Source organism: Galeopterus variegatus, unplaced genomic scaffold (genome assembly GCF_000696425.1).
Source record: "Galeopterus variegatus unplaced genomic scaffold, G_variegatus-3.0.2 Scaffold2739, whole genome shotgun sequence".
In the NCBI taxonomy this organism is placed as follows: domain Eukaryota; kingdom Metazoa; phylum Chordata; class Mammalia; order Dermoptera; family Cynocephalidae; genus Galeopterus; species Galeopterus variegatus.
The window spans coordinates 252,486-269,426 of NW_007728850.1; the positions used below are offsets into that span (position 1 = coordinate 252,486).

The 16,941-nt window shown below is 37.1% G+C and overlaps 1 protein-coding gene across 1 annotated transcript in view; it reads right to left on the reverse strand.

Annotated features, from left to right (window-relative positions):
* LOC103598791 (exocyst complex component 2-like) overlaps nucleotides 1–16,613 on the reverse strand; it is an 84,901-nt gene extending 68,288 nt beyond the window's left edge. The window contains exon 1 of the mRNA XM_008582853.1: nucleotides 16,537–16,613. The gene's annotated coding sequence lies outside the window, so the exon portion shown is untranslated. The remainder of the gene's footprint in view (nucleotides 1–16,536) is intronic.
* Between the last annotated feature and the right edge of the window lie 328 nt (nucleotides 16,614–16,941).

Genomic DNA, 16,941 nt, shown 5'->3' on the forward strand with positions numbered 1-16,941 from the left:
CAAAGGCACCAATAAAATGCAATGAGGAAAGAAAGACTTTTCACAAATTATATTGGAACAACATGTTATCTGTATGGAAAAAAATATAAACCTTGACCCATAGCCCATTTAATACAGAAGAACTTAGTAAAAGATAGATCATAGACCTAAACGTAAAAGCTAATATTAAAAAGCTTTTGGCAAAAAAATATTCAGGACATTGGAGCAGGTAAAGATTCTGACAGGATATGAAAGTCATTAAACATTTTAAAAACTTGATATATTGGATGTCTTCAAAATTAAAAACCTCACAAATTATAAAAACAAAAGGGCAAGCCATGAACTGGAAGAAAAAAAGATACACACACACACACACACACACACACACACACACAACAAAGGACTTATGCATAGACTTCCAAAATGCACTGATAGAAAGAGGAACATCCCTATTAAAAAATGGGCCAAAGAGATGAGCAGGCACTTCAAACAAGAAGATATCTAAATGCGAATATCTGAATGCACAAGAAAAGGTGCTTACCGTCATTATTTATCAGGAAAAGCCAATTAAAGCAATAATGAGATTGGCTAAAATAAAAACGGATCATAATATCAATTGTGGACGAGGACAAGGGGCAACCGGAATGTTCGCATGCTTATGCTGTTGAGTGTGAAATGAGACAACCACCCAATAAGAAAGCTACTCAGAGTTCTAATTAGCTTGTCCCATGACCAGAAATTCCACTTCAAGGTATACATTCAAGATAAATGAATACAAATGTCTACAAAAAAAAAGACTTTTACAGCAATGTTCACAGCAACTTTATTTACAAACACCTAAAACTGAAAACAACTCAATGTCCATTACCATAAGAATGATTAAACAAAATTTGGTTATCCAAACTTGGCAATTAAAAAAAAATGAATCACTGATAGCCTCACACTTTGAATGGATCTCAAATAACTAAGTTGGAAGAGGGTGATGTCAGCAAGACAGTCAAGGAGAAGCCTCCACTGCTCATCTCTTGCACAAAGACAGACAAAACAATGAATAAACAACTTCATTTGTATGAAAATAATTAAAGGAGAGCACCAGAGTACAGCAAAGGAGTAACAGACACCCTGGTGAGCACAAAAACTCAGGACAGTCACAGAGAATAGAAGGAAACAGCAGCCTCCAGCCCTCCATCTCCCAGTAGGATCAGCCAGGAACAAGGAGGAACTTCGCACTGTGGCAAAAAAGGTAAGCAAGACAACCCCAGCAGCCTCCATCAACACCTGGGGAAAATAAAGTCCTCACCACTGGGGACCCCTGCAGTCCTCACAAGAACTAAGCCCAGATGCAGGAGCTGAGTAGAGTCCAGTTGTGCTTCCCAGAGAAAGATTTTCCCAGAGAAATCAACACTGTGCCCCACTATCTGAGGCAGGTATGGCTACCACACTATGCCACCTTGGAACTAGAAACACTGTTGGTGGGTGTCTTGCCCTAGGGGTGAGTAGCCACAGCTTGCTTTCATCTTCCCAGTGTCTAAGCCACTGTCAAACCAACCCTGTCCATTTGCCCAACCTGTTAGTAGTGGTTAGACCCTACCCTGAGGGGCTGGGTAGCAGTGGAGCTGCTCCAACTACCCCACAAGTAGCAGTTATGCCCCATCCCCATGGGCCTGAGCTGAACCTCTGCATGGTCCCCTAGGGAACCAGTGCCTGGCTGAGCAGCTTTTTGGCTGAGCTATCACACAACCCAGAGCTAAACTGACATGGTATCCCATGTCCCAGGGAAACAGAGCAAAGGCTGAGAGACACACCATCCCACAGGCCAAACAACTCTATCACCCTGCTTCCCTGGAGTTGAACTAGCCCCTTAGAGACTGAGATGCTAAGACACCCCTGCCCCAAGAAATGAAGGCAGAACTTTGCTGCTCCCTGCCTCCCAGGACCCAAATGACAACTGTGCTCTGCCAGGCTGGTCCTTCCTGCCACTGCACTTGGTCTCACAGAGACTGGGATATTGCCAATTCCCACCATCCTGCTTCACCCCTTGGGACCTGAGTGACCATTAAACCCCATTTGCTTTGGTTTCCAAATTGCTCCCATATCCTGCTCTCTGGGTCCAAACTTCCAGAGCACCCCTGCTACCATGGAGTTGGGCCAGTGCTGTGCCTTGCCTCCCAGGGTCAGAGTCATAGTCACAACTGGCCCCCCCCAGGCCCAACATGCTAAGGGGTGCCTCAGAGTAACAGGTTCTAGCTCTAGGGGCAATCTATGTCCAACCCTACCACAGAAAGTGAACCTGCACCCCAAGATTCAGGTGCCAAAATAGGTTTGTGAGACACTGAGCATAGGACCTTGGCTCCACAGCTGCTCTGAGCATCTGCTCCTGGAACCCAGCACCATTGCCACTGCTTATAGATCAGATCCAACACCAAGAGTGATATCCTTGGCAAAATCTTCCATTGGGAAAAACAAGAATAGGAGAACCCCTCAAGCCCTTGCCACCAAAGACCTTAACAAACTATGCTGCTGCACTGCCACAAACGTCTACAGCCTAGGTCACTGAGGCACCCACAGTTTTCGGTGACACTGACTGCAGCTGAAAAAGATGTTCAGAGACTAGACCACTGCAACTATGTGAAACCAAAATCATCACACCCTTCCCAACCGGAACACTTAAGATAAATATGTGGTGAAAAACTTTCGCAATAAAAGCCACTCTATAGGGCGGGCCCGGTGGCGCACTGCTACAGTGCGCAGCTTGGGAGCGCGGCGGCGCTCCCGCCAAGGGTTCAGATCCCACATACAGACCGGCTGCTCACTGGCTGAGCGAGGTGCAGGAGCAACACCGAGGGTTGCGATCCCGTTGCCGGTCACGAAAAAAGACAAAAAGGAAAAAAAAAAAAAAGCCACTCTATAAAGTTTGGAAGAGGCAATTGTTGCACCAGATGCACAGACATCATCATAAAGACATAAGAAAGATGAAAAAGCAAGACATATAATACCACCAAAGGAATATAATAAAACCCTAGCAACAGACCCCAAAGAAAAAGAAACCTACGAACTGCCAGAAGAGAAATTGGAGAAAACTCAATGAGATTCAAGAGAATAGAGAGAGATAACTCAACAAAATCAGATAAAAATATTATGATATGAACAAAAAATAACAGATATTATTATAAATAGATAATAATCAAACAGAAATCCTGCAGCTAAAGAATTCAATGAATTAAATAAAAAATACAATAGAGAGCTTCAATAGCGGACTAGATCAAGCAGAAGAAAATTTCTGAACCTGACATAGGTCATTTGAAATTACCCATTGAGAAAAGGAAAGAGAGAGAGAGAGAGAGAGAGAGAGAGAGAGAGAGAGAGAGAGAGAGAGAGAAATAAGATGAAAAAAAGTTTTAAAAGCCTACAGGAATAATGGGACGCCACTAAGCAAACATATTTGCATTATGGGAATCACAGAAGAAGAAAACAGGGAAAGAAGTAGAAAGCCTATTTAGTGAAATAATTGCTGAAAACTTCCCAAGTCCTGGGAGAGGTATGAACATCCAGATCCAGGAAACTCAAAGGTCCCCAGATAGAGTCAATCCTCCAGCAGTACTTCTCTCTGAGGCACATTACAGTCAAATTGTCAAAAGTCAAAGACACAGAGAGAATTTGAAAAACAACAAGAGAAATGTGTCAGGGCATATAAAAAGGAATCCCTGTTAAGAGTGATAGCAGAATTCTCAGCAGACACCTTACAGGCCAAGAAAGACTGAAATGATACATTCAAAATGTTCAAAGAAAAAAACTGCCAGCCAAGAATACTCTATCCATCCAGCAAAGCTATTCTTCAGGAATGGAGAAATAAAATCTTTCCCAGATACAAAAACTGAGAGAATTCATGAGCACTAGATGTGCCTTACAAGAAATATTCAAGGGAGTCCTACATCTACAAGCAAAAAGACAATAACTACCATCATGAAAACACAACAGTATAAAACTCAATGGTAAAGCAGATACACAAATGAGAAAAAGAAAGAAAACCTCACCACTACAGAAAACCATTAAGCTGCAATGATAAACAATAAGAGAGGAAGAAAGGAACAAGGAATTTATAAAACAACCAAAAAACAATCACCAAAATGAAAGAAGTAAGTCCTTACCTATCAATACTAACCATGAATGTAAATGAACTAAATTCCCCAGTGAAAAGATATAGGCTGGCTGAATGGATAAGAAAACAAGACCCAGTATATACTGTCTACAGGAAACTCACTTTACCTGTAAAAACACACAGACTGAAAGTAAAGGGATGGAAAATGATATTCCATGTGAACAAAAACTAAAAGAAAGTAGGGTAGCTATACTTACACCAGATAAAACAAAGTTTAGGTCCAAAACAGTTTTAAAAGAACAAAAAAAAGATCATTATATAATGATAGAGGGATCATTTCAGAAAGAAGATATAACAATTGTAAATATATATGCACCTAACATTGCAGCATCCAGATACATAAACCAAATACTAAGAGATCTAAAGGGATAGACAGACTCCAATATAGTAACGGTTGGGAACTTCAACACCCCACCACCAACCAGCATTGAACAGATCATCTAGATGGAAAATAAAGAAAAAAACATAGGAGTTAAACTGCACTATAGGCCAAATGGACCTTACGGACACTTACAGAACTTGTCACCCTACAGTTTCAGAATACACATTCTTCTCATCAGCACATGATACATTCTCCAGGACTGACCATGTTACACCAGAAAACAAGTCTCAACAAATAATAATAATAATAAAAAAACCTAAAATCTCATGTCTTCTATGACCAAACCAGAATAAAACTAGAAATTAATAGCAAGAGGAATTTTCAAAACTGTGGAAATACGTGGAGATTCACAACATGCTCCTGAATGACCAATGAAGAAATTAATGAGGAAACTGAAAAATTTCTTGATGTAAATGAAAACAGAAACACAACATACCAAAATCTATGGGTTATAGTCAATGCAGTATCAAGAGGTAATTTTACAGCAATAAATTCCTACATCAAACATTAGAAAGATTTCAAATAAGCAACCTAATGGTGCATCTCAAGGAACAACAAAAGAAAAAACAAACTAAACCCAAAAGTAGTAGAAGAAAGGAAATAATAAAGATCAGAGCAAAAATAAACAAATTGAGACTAACAAAACAATACAAAACTAAATGTTGGCTTTTTGAAAAGATAAAATTGAGAAACCATTAGCTAGACTAACTAAGGGAGGGGAAAGAAAAGAGTAAAGACTTAAAAAAATAAAAACAGACATGAAAAAGTATTACAACTGATACCATAGAAATACAAAGGATCTTTAGAGACTATTATGAACAACTATATGCCAACAAACTGGAAAATCTAGAGGAAATAGATAAATTCCTAGACACATACAATCTACCAAGATTAAACCGAGAAGAAATAGAAAACCTAAACAGAACAATTACAAATATCAAGATTGAATCACTAATAAAAAAGTCTCCCATTAAAGAAAAGCTCAGGACATGATGGCTTTACTGCACTCTACCAATCATTTAAAGAAGAATTAAAACGAATTCTTAAATTCTTCAAGAAAACTGAAGAGGAATGAATTCTTCCAAACTCATTCTATGAGGCTAACATTACCTTGATACCAAAACAAGACAAAGACACACACAAAAAATATTCCTGATGAACACAGATGCAAAAATCCTCAACAAAATACCAGCAAATAGAATCCAGCAGCACATCAAAAAGATCATTCACCATGATCAAGTGGGGTCTATCCCAGGGACACAAGAATGGTTCAACATATGCAAATCAATAAACATGACACATCACACTAACAGAATGAAGGACAAAAACCACATGATCATCTCAACATATTGCAGAAAAGCATTTGATAATATTTAACAATGCTTTGTGATAATAACCCTCAACAAATTAGGTATAGAAGGAATGCCCTTCAACACAATAAAGTTCATGTATGACAAACCCACAGCTAATATCATACTGAATGGACAATAATTGAAGGCATTTCCTCTAATATCTGGAAGAACACAAAGATGCCCACTTCTCTACTCTTATTCAACATGGTACTGGAAGTCCTAGACAGAGCAATTAGGAAAAAGAAAGAAATAAAGGACATCTAAATTGGAAAGGAGAAGTCAAATTGTCCCTGTTTGTATATGACATGATCTTATGCACAGAAAACGCTTAAGACTCCACCAAAAAAGTCTTAGAACTGATAAATGAATTCAGTAGAGGTGAAAGATACAAAATCAATGTGCAAAAATCAGTAGCATGTCTGTACACCGATGATGAGCTAGCTGAAAAAGAAACCAAGCAAGCAATTCCATTTACAACAGAAATTGAAGAGGACACAAATAAACGGAAAGATATCCACGTTCATGGATTAGAAGAAGTGATACTGACATAATGACCATACTACTCAAAGCAGTCTACAGATTCAAATACAATCTCTATCAAAATATCAACGACATTCTTCACAGAAACAGAAAAAAAAATCATAAAATTCATATGAAACCTTAAACTACCCAGAATATCCAAAGCCATCCTGAGCAAACAGAATAAAGCTGGAGTCATCACACTACTTGACTTCAAATTATACTACAAAGCTAGAGTAACCAAAATAGCATGGTACTGGCATAAAAGCAGACACATAGACCAATGAAACAGAATAGAAAACCCAGATATAAAGCCGTGTATTTACAGCCAACTGATTTTTGACAAAGGCACCAAGAATATTCATTGGGGAAAGAACAGTCTCTGTAATAAATGGTGCTGGGAAAACTGGATATCTACATGTAGAAGAATGTAAATAGACCCCTATCACTCACCATATACAAAAATCAACTAAAAATGGATTAAAGACTTAAATGTAAGACCCAAAACTTTGAAACTACTAGAAGAAAACATAGGAGAAATGCTTTAAGACACTGGTCTGGGCAAAAACTTTATAGAGAAGACCTCAAAAGCACAGGCAACAGAAGCAAACATAGACAGGAGGACACCCAACTAAACAGCTTCTGCAGAGCAAAGGGGACAGACAACGCAGTGAAGAGACAACCCGCAGAGTGGGAGAAAGTATTTACAAGCTACTCATCTAACAAGGGATTAACATCCAGAATATAAAAGGAACTCAACAGCAAAAAGTAATCTGATTTAAAAATGGGCAAATGACCTGACTAGAAATTTCCCAAGAGAAGACATACTGTGGCCAACAGTGTCGACATGAAAAAATGCTCAACATCACTAGTCATAAGGGAAATGCGAATCAAAACCACATCGAGATACCATCTCACCCCAGACAGACTGGCTATTACCAAAAAAAGAGAAAATTACAAATGTTGACAAGGATGTGGAGACAGGAGAATCCTTATACACTGTTGGTGGGGCTGTAAATGAGTGAAACCATGATGGAAAACAGTATGGAGGTTCCTCAAACAACGACAGACAGAATTACCATATGATAATACAGCAATCCCACTGCTGGGTATAAACCCAAAGGAATGGAAATTGTCATGTCAAAGGGACACCTGCACTCCCATGTTTATCGCAGCTCTATTTACAATAGTCAAGGTACAGAACCAACCTATTAGACAAAGAAAATGTGGTATATGTACACAATGGAATACTACTCAGCCATAAACGAAGAATGAAATTCTGCCATTCGCAGCTATATGGATGAGCTTAGAGAAAATTATGTTAAGAGAAATAAACCAGGCACAGAAAGAGAAATACAGCGTGTTCTCACTCACAAGTGGGAGCTAAAAAAGCAAAACAATGCAAGTAAATAAACAAAAACAAATAAATAACAAATTTAACTGTTAAAAAGAGACAGAAGAACTATGGTTACTAGAGGCAGGGAAGGAGATGGGGGAGGAGGGATAGTTAAAGGCTGATTAATGGATATGAAAGTACAGTGAGATAGGAAAAATAAGCCCTACTGGTGTACAGTCGACCTAGAAATCTGTATTCAGTAATGTTTTACTACATGTAACCAAACGATTGGAAGAGAGGAGCTCAAATGTGCACATTACAAAATGATTGAGTTTTGTAATGATGAATAGGGTAATTGCCCTTACAAGATCATGTCACATTGTACACATGTATTGAAATATAACTCTGTAGCCCATAAATATATACAACCAATATGCTGCAATAAATTTTTTTTTTAAAAATGTGTGACAAGGTAGGACCAAGGTCAAGAGCATTCACTTCATAAGCTTTGCTAAGAGAATTAAAAAAGATAACTCACGAAACTTGCATAGCACAATGAAAGTGCATAATAAATTCTCGCAGCTGCTACTATGATCTCAACTGCCCCACTTCACTAATGCCATGTCCACACCGGCTGTTGAACACAGACGTTAACTGAGTCTGCTTGATTCATGCTTTAAAGGCAAGGAGGAGGCCCTCCACCATTAAATCACCACCTGAGAGTAAAGAATGAAAGTTAAATGAAAAACACCCTGTCGCTAAGGAAATCATGGTGTAATAGGGAGAAAGAAAAGAAAACATACATAAAACAATATGGTCAAGGAATGCAGTTGTTAAGCAGAGAGGGGGGTGTGTAAGGGCCACTGATAGGGAGCAGAGAAGGACTGTGCAGAGGGGTGATGTCTGAGCGCAGGGGTCTCTAATAAAAACAGACCTTCTTTAAGAAAAAGGCAGTAATTCAATAATAATTCAATAAGTCTATTTAGAAATAGACTTACCCACTAAATTCCTACATATTAGGACTGGAAAGCACCTCTTAAAATACTTTAAAAACTATTAGTAATCGCTTACAGAAGTAAAGCGTATACGTTAGGAGGCCGCATTTTTGATTTAGGGTGACCTGTGATAATCTCCCAGCCTGTGTTCCTTGGCAGCAACATTTACATTGAACAACGTTCCTATCTCATGCAGCCTGGCCTTTATTCCGGCCAGTGTTTATGATGGACAGTCCTGGAGAAGAGTTGCCTAATTAGATGTCACATATCTTTAATTTCTACACAGTTGTCTTCAATCAACATCGTTAAAAAAAAATTAACATTATTTTGATGTATTCTAATGTTTCTAATATAAATTTTGAAATTTACTATTTTATAAACTTTTCGGTAGAAGTGCTCTTTAAAAAGTATGTTTCTGAGAAGAAAATCAAAATAAACTTATTTCCATTTCAAAGATGAAAAATTTAATTTAACTTGGCTATCTGTATAGAAATAAGCTTATCAAACTATCATTAAAACATCTATCCAAGTGAATTTGGATAACTAGGTTTAGTTAATATTTTTTTAGCTTTTTACAAGTGGAAAACAGGACAAACGGCAAGCTTGAAATTCATTTATGTTACTGAAGCACAACCTGTCCCCCTGAAACAGGACAGACAGGTCTCTAGACTTGTGAGCTGAGGCCATCAATTCCCACTTCTTTCACCTCCAGCTGCTGTTCTAACCTGGTGTCTTACTAATCCTTAAGACACATCCAAAACCTGAGTGGTGTCTTTGATTTCTGTGAATATTCTATAATCCAGTTAATCACTTCACGTCCCATTTATTAGGCTTCACTTGTTTGCTCCACCCTTCTCCTTAGGAGGATAATCTTATACCTGACTATAAACTGTATATTTGATTTTGCCACTTACAAAGACTGATACGAGTGGTATGGGAAAGAACTCTATTGCCACTGTCTCTCACCATGAGGTTTGAAATTATACAATTCCAAAGTAAGCTAATCATTTTCTCTTATTTGGTGACAAAAACCAGTAGGAGTTTCTAGAGATGAAAAACAACTGGATTAAAATTTCAATAGACAGCAAATTCCAGCAAGATTAGAATAGACACACCTGAAGAAACGATGAATGAAAAGAGAGCTGAAGAAATTATCCCTCATCAGCACAGAGAATTAAAGATAAAGAAGTAAAAGAAAAATTTAAGAGATGAAGAGAACAGAGTGAAGAAGTCTAACATGTATACAACAGGAGACCTCGAAGGAGAGAGTGTATAGGGAAGAATAAATATTCAAAGAGACAATGGCTGAGAAATTTGCAGAACTGACTAAAGGCATCAACCCGTCAGGAGAAAAAAAGCAACAACAAACCAAGAGACATACCACTGTGAATATGAGAGACCAAGAAAATACGTAAAATGTAGCCAAGAAAAGACTTTATACTACATCACTCTCAGCAACTGAAAGATCAAAAACCAGAACACACACACACACAAAGGAATGGACATAGAAGACTGAACAACATAACTCACAGACTTGATCTGACAGACATATATGCAAGGTGGTATTCAAAACTTAAGGACATGATCTTTTCAAGCAAGGTAGGATATTTCGGAAGATTGACCATATACCAGCCTACAAAACAACTGTCAGCAAATTTAAAAACATGATATTGTCTGGCTTCATAACAATTATGCTAGAAATCTCTAACAAAGAGAGGACTAACTCACACTGTTCCTCTGGTCCCCTAATTTTGAAATTTAAAATCACACTTCTATATAATTTGTGTGTCAAAGACAAAAACACACTTAAAATTCAAAAATACAAAACTGAAATGAAATACCACAGGTTAAAATATATGGGGCACAGCTAAAGAGACACTTAAAGTGAAATTCATGACCTTAAATGTTCATGTTTAAAAGGCAGAAAGGTTTAGAATCAATGAAATAAAATGTAGAATAACATACATAAAACAATTAAGAGCCCAAATTATTGCGAGAGAGCAAGAATATAAAGACAAATCACTCAAGCCAAAAGTTGGTTTTTTGAAGATTCGGGCAAAAAAAAAAAAAGAGTGAAAATACAAATAAGCAATATTAAGTATAAAAAGGTGCAAACCTCAAATGCAGCTAAGATTGAAATAATAATATGAAACTATTATCTTAACTATTATGAAATAGAAGAAGATTGAAATAATAATATGAAACTATATCTTAACTATTATGTTAACAATTTTATGCTAACAAATTTGAAAATTTAAGCAAGATGGACAAAGTCCTAGTAAAGTACAGATGACCACAACTAACATGAAGAAATAGCCTTGAATATATAACCATTGAAGAAACTGAACCAGCCATTACAAGTCATCTCAGGAAGAAAATACCAGAGTTCTCCTAAATATTTAAAGAACAAATAATTCTAATCTTACACAAACTCTTTCAGAGAAGAAAAAAGGGAGACACATGCATTTTACAAGCAGTTTAACCTACATGCAGCACCATGGATAAATATCAAAAGTAATATTCAGTGGAAAAAGAAAGTCATAGGAAAGTACATACCATGTAATCCTAGTTATGCGATGTAAAAGTAAAAAAACAGGTGATATTAAAAGTAAAAAACATGTGATATCATTTAGAAAGCACCGAATTCCAAAGAGATCCTCTGCGTGGAGGAGCCTGACGCAGCTGTGCGGGGAGTGACGGGAGTGAAGGAATGCTGCTCTGTTTCTTCAGCTTGACGGGGGGATGGGGGAGGACACGTTCATTTATTACACTCTTACCTTACACCTACACAATATCTATTCTTTTATAGTTATAAAAATATTTGAACTTACAACCCAGAAAAGAAGTATATCTACCTTCAACTACTCACAAGGCAATGTGTTTAGCGTTACTCTAGTGGTACGAACAAAGCATCATAGGAAGAAGAGGATCTGATCTATTTCGCACTGAGGGAGAATGGGTAAGTAGAAGCCATAAGAGGCTTTTTATAGGATGGGAACATCTGCATCTGAAATGGGTGTTGAAGGATGATCAAGACGTTGTTAAATCCAGATGGAGGAAAAGGCATTCCAGACAAACAGATAACACAAGCTATGGGGTAAATGGTCTTTAAATAGAGCATGGTAAGCTAGTACTGCACAAATGTTAGTTGAATGAGGGACAAATATATGAAATGTTCAAGGAAAGATGAGAGGGTGACTGGGCTAGATTATAGGATTAGAGCAGGCGGGAGGAAGGCCACCAGAAAAAGAGGCAAGAAGGGCCCAGGTCAAAACCACACACAAACTGCAGCCTAAGGAGTTCAGGCTCTGAAACGAAGGAGGAAGGAAGAACAATGAATTCTCCTATGTTTCCTCTATATCTGCTCTATATTTTTAAAAGCCCATCCTGGACACTCTGTGGATGATAAGCTGTACAAAAAACTTGAAGGGCTGAATAGGGTCAAAAATTAAGCTGGGTATTTAGTAGGCAGGGACACATCTGATCAATTTACAATTTTTGTCTATAAGATCTTAAACTCCAAAATGGACTAATTTAGAACCAATTTATTATATAAAAACAGCATCTAAACAAAAGTTAGCTAATTTATACTTATGAAGAAATGGGGAAAATGAAACAAAATATATACAGATAACAGTAGCAAGGACACAAAGCTGTATTCGTTCACATCAATGAATTCAAATGGTTTCAAACTTGAAATTTAAGAATTTTATTCAAATATACTAAAAATAAATACGTAAAATATAATACATATGGTCCAAGCAACACAAAAATCTTTAAAAATCGGTTGCTGTATGTAAAGAATCTCCCCTGGATGTAAAAGAAAAAGAAGCTGTACATCTCCACACCCCCATGTGGGAGTTTCTGAAATAGATTTAGGGGCTTAAAATAAAACTTCAATCAAGAATTTAATGCCAGGGTTGCTTAATGTGTGCACTCCCGAGTCAGGTGAAAATCTGCTCTTATTCGAACTATAAATTAGATGTTTAATTTTTAAATACTAAGACAGGTTAAAATAGCATTTTATATATATATATAAAAAATCCCTAGAATTATGTAATTACAACTACCACAAAAAAATTATACGCTAAAGTTTATTAACCATAATAAACTTTGGTCTTCCCTTTCCAAAAGTCTTGAAGAATTTGACTTGTGGCAGATTTGGTTTGCATACTTAAAGTACAAACCTCTGTATTTCCGAAGTATCTCTCTTCCTAAGTATACTAAGTTTCTTTAAAATGAACTCTTCTAGAATATAAACCCATCAATCAACAGATGAAAAAGTGCTAACCTCCCAAATAAGGAAAGGCATGCAAAATCAAAGACAATGAAAAGTACTTCCACCTATTAAATTAAAAATTATAATTGGAAATGATGGCAAAAATGTGATGAGATCAGCTTCTAAAAAGTAATCTGGTAACATTTACCAAGAGTCTCCAGAGCTGTAAGTCTACTTACAGGAACCTACTGCAAGGAAGTAATTAGATGTGTGATCAGAGACTAAACCTCTCAGCAACAACAACAAAACGGAAAATACCTTAAGGTGCCTAGCAGGAGAGAGGTTAAAAAAAATTAATATTTCGGGCCGAGCCCATGGCGCACTCGGGAGAGTGCGGCGCTGGGAGTGCAGCAGCGCTCCTGCCGCGGGGTCAGATCCTATATAGGGATGGCCTGTGCGCTCACAGCGCTCACTGGCTGAGCACGGTATGGCCGGTCTCAAAAAGGAAAAAAAAAAAAAAAATTAATATTTCGGGCCGAGCCCATGGCGCACTCGGGAGAGTGCGGCGCTGGGAGTGCAGCAGCGCTCCTGCCGCGGGTTCAGATCCTATATAGGGATGGCCTGTGCGCTCACAGCGCTCACTGGCTGAGCACGGTATGGCCGGTCTCAAAAAGGACAAAAAAAAAAAAAAATTAATATTTCTACATTAAGAAATGTTATAAAGCCAAAAACTCATCTTTTACAAAACTTATTTAATAAAAATGAAAAAGTGCTCACAACAGAATATTCAATAGAAAAAAAAAATATTCAATGATACTGAATTTGAAAAAAAATGTTTCCTATTTTTTATAGCATATACAGAGATATAGTACATATAAAATGCTGATTACCATAAATACTAAGATAGCAGTATTTATATTTGGTTGGTACATTACATAAATTTTTGGTTTTTTTTCTTTAGACTTCCCAGTATTTTTCCTTTTTAAAAGTAATGGTTGGGTCTTCTATAAGTAGCAAAAAAAATCCATGACTGGAAAAAAACATTTCTAGGACTGAAAAGCTAGGTGGCATCAGTAATACAAATGGAAACACACACACTTGGCCGGACACTCGCCATGGGCACATGCTGTCTGGGATCCAAACAGCACAAAGCTCACTGACAGCTTATAATGAGGCTTATTTTAAAGGAGGAACCTTGTAGGGAAAGATGATTTGAATACCCTGATCTTATTAATTAATTACCATTCAATATTGTTTTATAAAGGCCAAAATGATATATACATATTAATCAGCCAGCTCCATATCCTGTTTTCATTTCTTTGGTGTATTTTCATGAGAACAATTTTATTCTTTAAGATGTATCGTACCTGACCAGAAAGCATTCTGGATTTAAAATGAAAAAGCTTGCTTTTGAGTCCTGCCTTGCTCTACTCCTTACAGACAGGTCTAGTCCTAACCTCTCTGAACATCTTTCCCTATGAAGAAAATGGGGCTAATAACACCATCTTTTATTACTTCTCAGGGTTATTTGTGTCACATAAAATTGTATATATAAAATCATTCTAGCTTTAAATGTCACTGATCATTAAATTTTAATAAACTCCTAAAAAGCATGGTTATTTGTGTAATAAATACACAAATAAATAAACAGAGGGAATGAAAAACCACATTTTCATGCTTCTTCTACTGGCAGAAGTACCAATAAAAAGGCAGGAGGAAATACACCTGGAAGAAACCCTTGGTCAACCACCAGACCACACCAGAAGGATGTTTGAGAGAACACCTAGTGTGCAGTGATACTGTGTGAGATGCACTATGATGTACCGTTATCTCCAAGAGCAAAAAGAGAGGGAGAATGGGTAAGCTCTCCATTGTGACCTCTGTGCCATGTGATTTTTCTGGGATCTATGCCTCTAGAGTTACCTGTCATTTGAAAAGGGAACTATGAAAAATAATGGCAATTAGCAGCCTTTTTCCTTTAATGTAAGAAATAAATTTTATTTGGTTGGCATCATGAAATTAATGGATTCCCACATGAAAAACAGTATCGGCACAAGTACTACAATCTAAATCTAGTTGACTGTCTATTAATTTCAAACACAGCTGAATAATTTCAAAATATTCAAAAACAGTCAGTCAAAAAATAAAATCCAAATTCTAAGTGGGAAAAGAGCCCACCATTTATTGTAATTTGCACCCCCAGATCCTACATATTATCTGGTCTCAAAATGATCTGAACAAAGACTAGAGTAAGAATATAAAAAAACATTTTCTCATGTCATTTCATTTTCCTTCTTAATGAGATGAACTAAAGAAACAGATATTTATTACTTCACAAAAACTGAGGGGAAAAAGAACTTATTGCTTCTCTTACATGCAATTACTAATCATTTCATTTATTTTTTAAATGATAAATAAAATTTCTCCAATACATACATTCATGTCATTATCACTACTGTATAAAAACAAAGTGCCTACTTTCTACAAATAGCAACTTTTTACTGAAAGACAGCACCTTGTAATTCTCAACACAAAAGTTTCTGGAAATAAACTAGACATTTGGGCCTAAAGCCTTAAGTCACAACATTTCTCATCAGGATGATTAATCTTTACAAAAAGGCAGGAAAACAAGACATAGTCACCCACTTTGACATTTTCATTCTTTGAAGAAAAAAAAATTCCAATCTAGTTCATGAACTGGAACCATCGTTTGTAAAAAGTATGCAATCCTTCAAGAGTATACTTTGATTATAAGATTAAGAAGATCATTATCTCTCTTATTCTTTGCATTGAGAAAACTATACTGACATTAAAAAGTCGTGCTAGCATAGTTTTACTTAGAAATCTGATAAACCTTTGCCCAAGAACCAGCCAACCTTTAATAACAAGGTTGCTTCATTTTTTCCTTTTCTGCTTAGTTGGAAAAAATATAAACAACAAAGTATAACATTAAAAAAAAACACACCCCATCCATTGATTTATACAGTATTCATTTCTGTGCAACCTTTCTATATCCAGTGATTGGAGAGTGGGAGTGTGTGTTTTTCTGGCAAGAGTTCCAGCACCCTGAGGCTGCTGTGAGCGTGCACGCGTGCTCAGGCACGTGGCGTGTGCCTGAGGAACAGAGTAAAAGCATCACCGTGGTCATGTGGAAAGAGAGAGAGGAAGGAGAGGTGTGAACAGGCAGGAAGAGGTTTTGCTGCAGGCTCAGGGAGCTTGCTGCTGGTTGTACTTAAAAGCTTTAACCTAAAAAAGTCAGGTCTGAGATGTTTCTTAAAGATGTGGGTTTGATGCCTTTCTCTCATTTTCTTGCCTCACTTTTGAACAGCTTAAGTGGGGAGTAAACCAGTCCTAACCTCGAGAAAGCCTTGCTCTAGGGAAAAGTCAGAATTAAATCAATGACTCAGATGAGATATGAGATGGAGGGAGTCATTCAAAGACAGATTGGGGCGAAGGCAGGGAGGGGATGTGGGCATGGGCAGGGCAAGTAGAGGGACAAGCACAGGAAAGCAAAGGGAGCCTGGCTCTGAGCAAATGGTCTGGAAACTAAGCTGGCAAAACAACCAATGTGCCCATCTGACATTAATTCAGTTACCTGTGTTATTTTTTCTATTCCCTGGAAGTTGTGCTTTTCAAAATGTTCTGCTATATTTAGGAAGGTATGACGTTCTAGATAGCAGCAATTACTGAGGACTATCAGAAGTCGCTGTTCCTAAAAATAAAACAAAGTTTTAGAGAACTACATTTATAGTAACAAACTGAGAATATACTAAATAACACTCATCATTTATTAAGTTTAATTATAATCTCTTGCTCTTTAACATCAATATCCAATCCTTTGCTTTTCTTGGCTGCTTCTTTACCAATATTAACATAGAGAAAAACATAATGCAATTATAAAATTCTACTAATTGTTCATTACTACATAATAACTACAGCATCAAATGTTTCTTATAAACTTTCACAGCTGTATTGAAAAACAGATTGATAAAACAGTTTA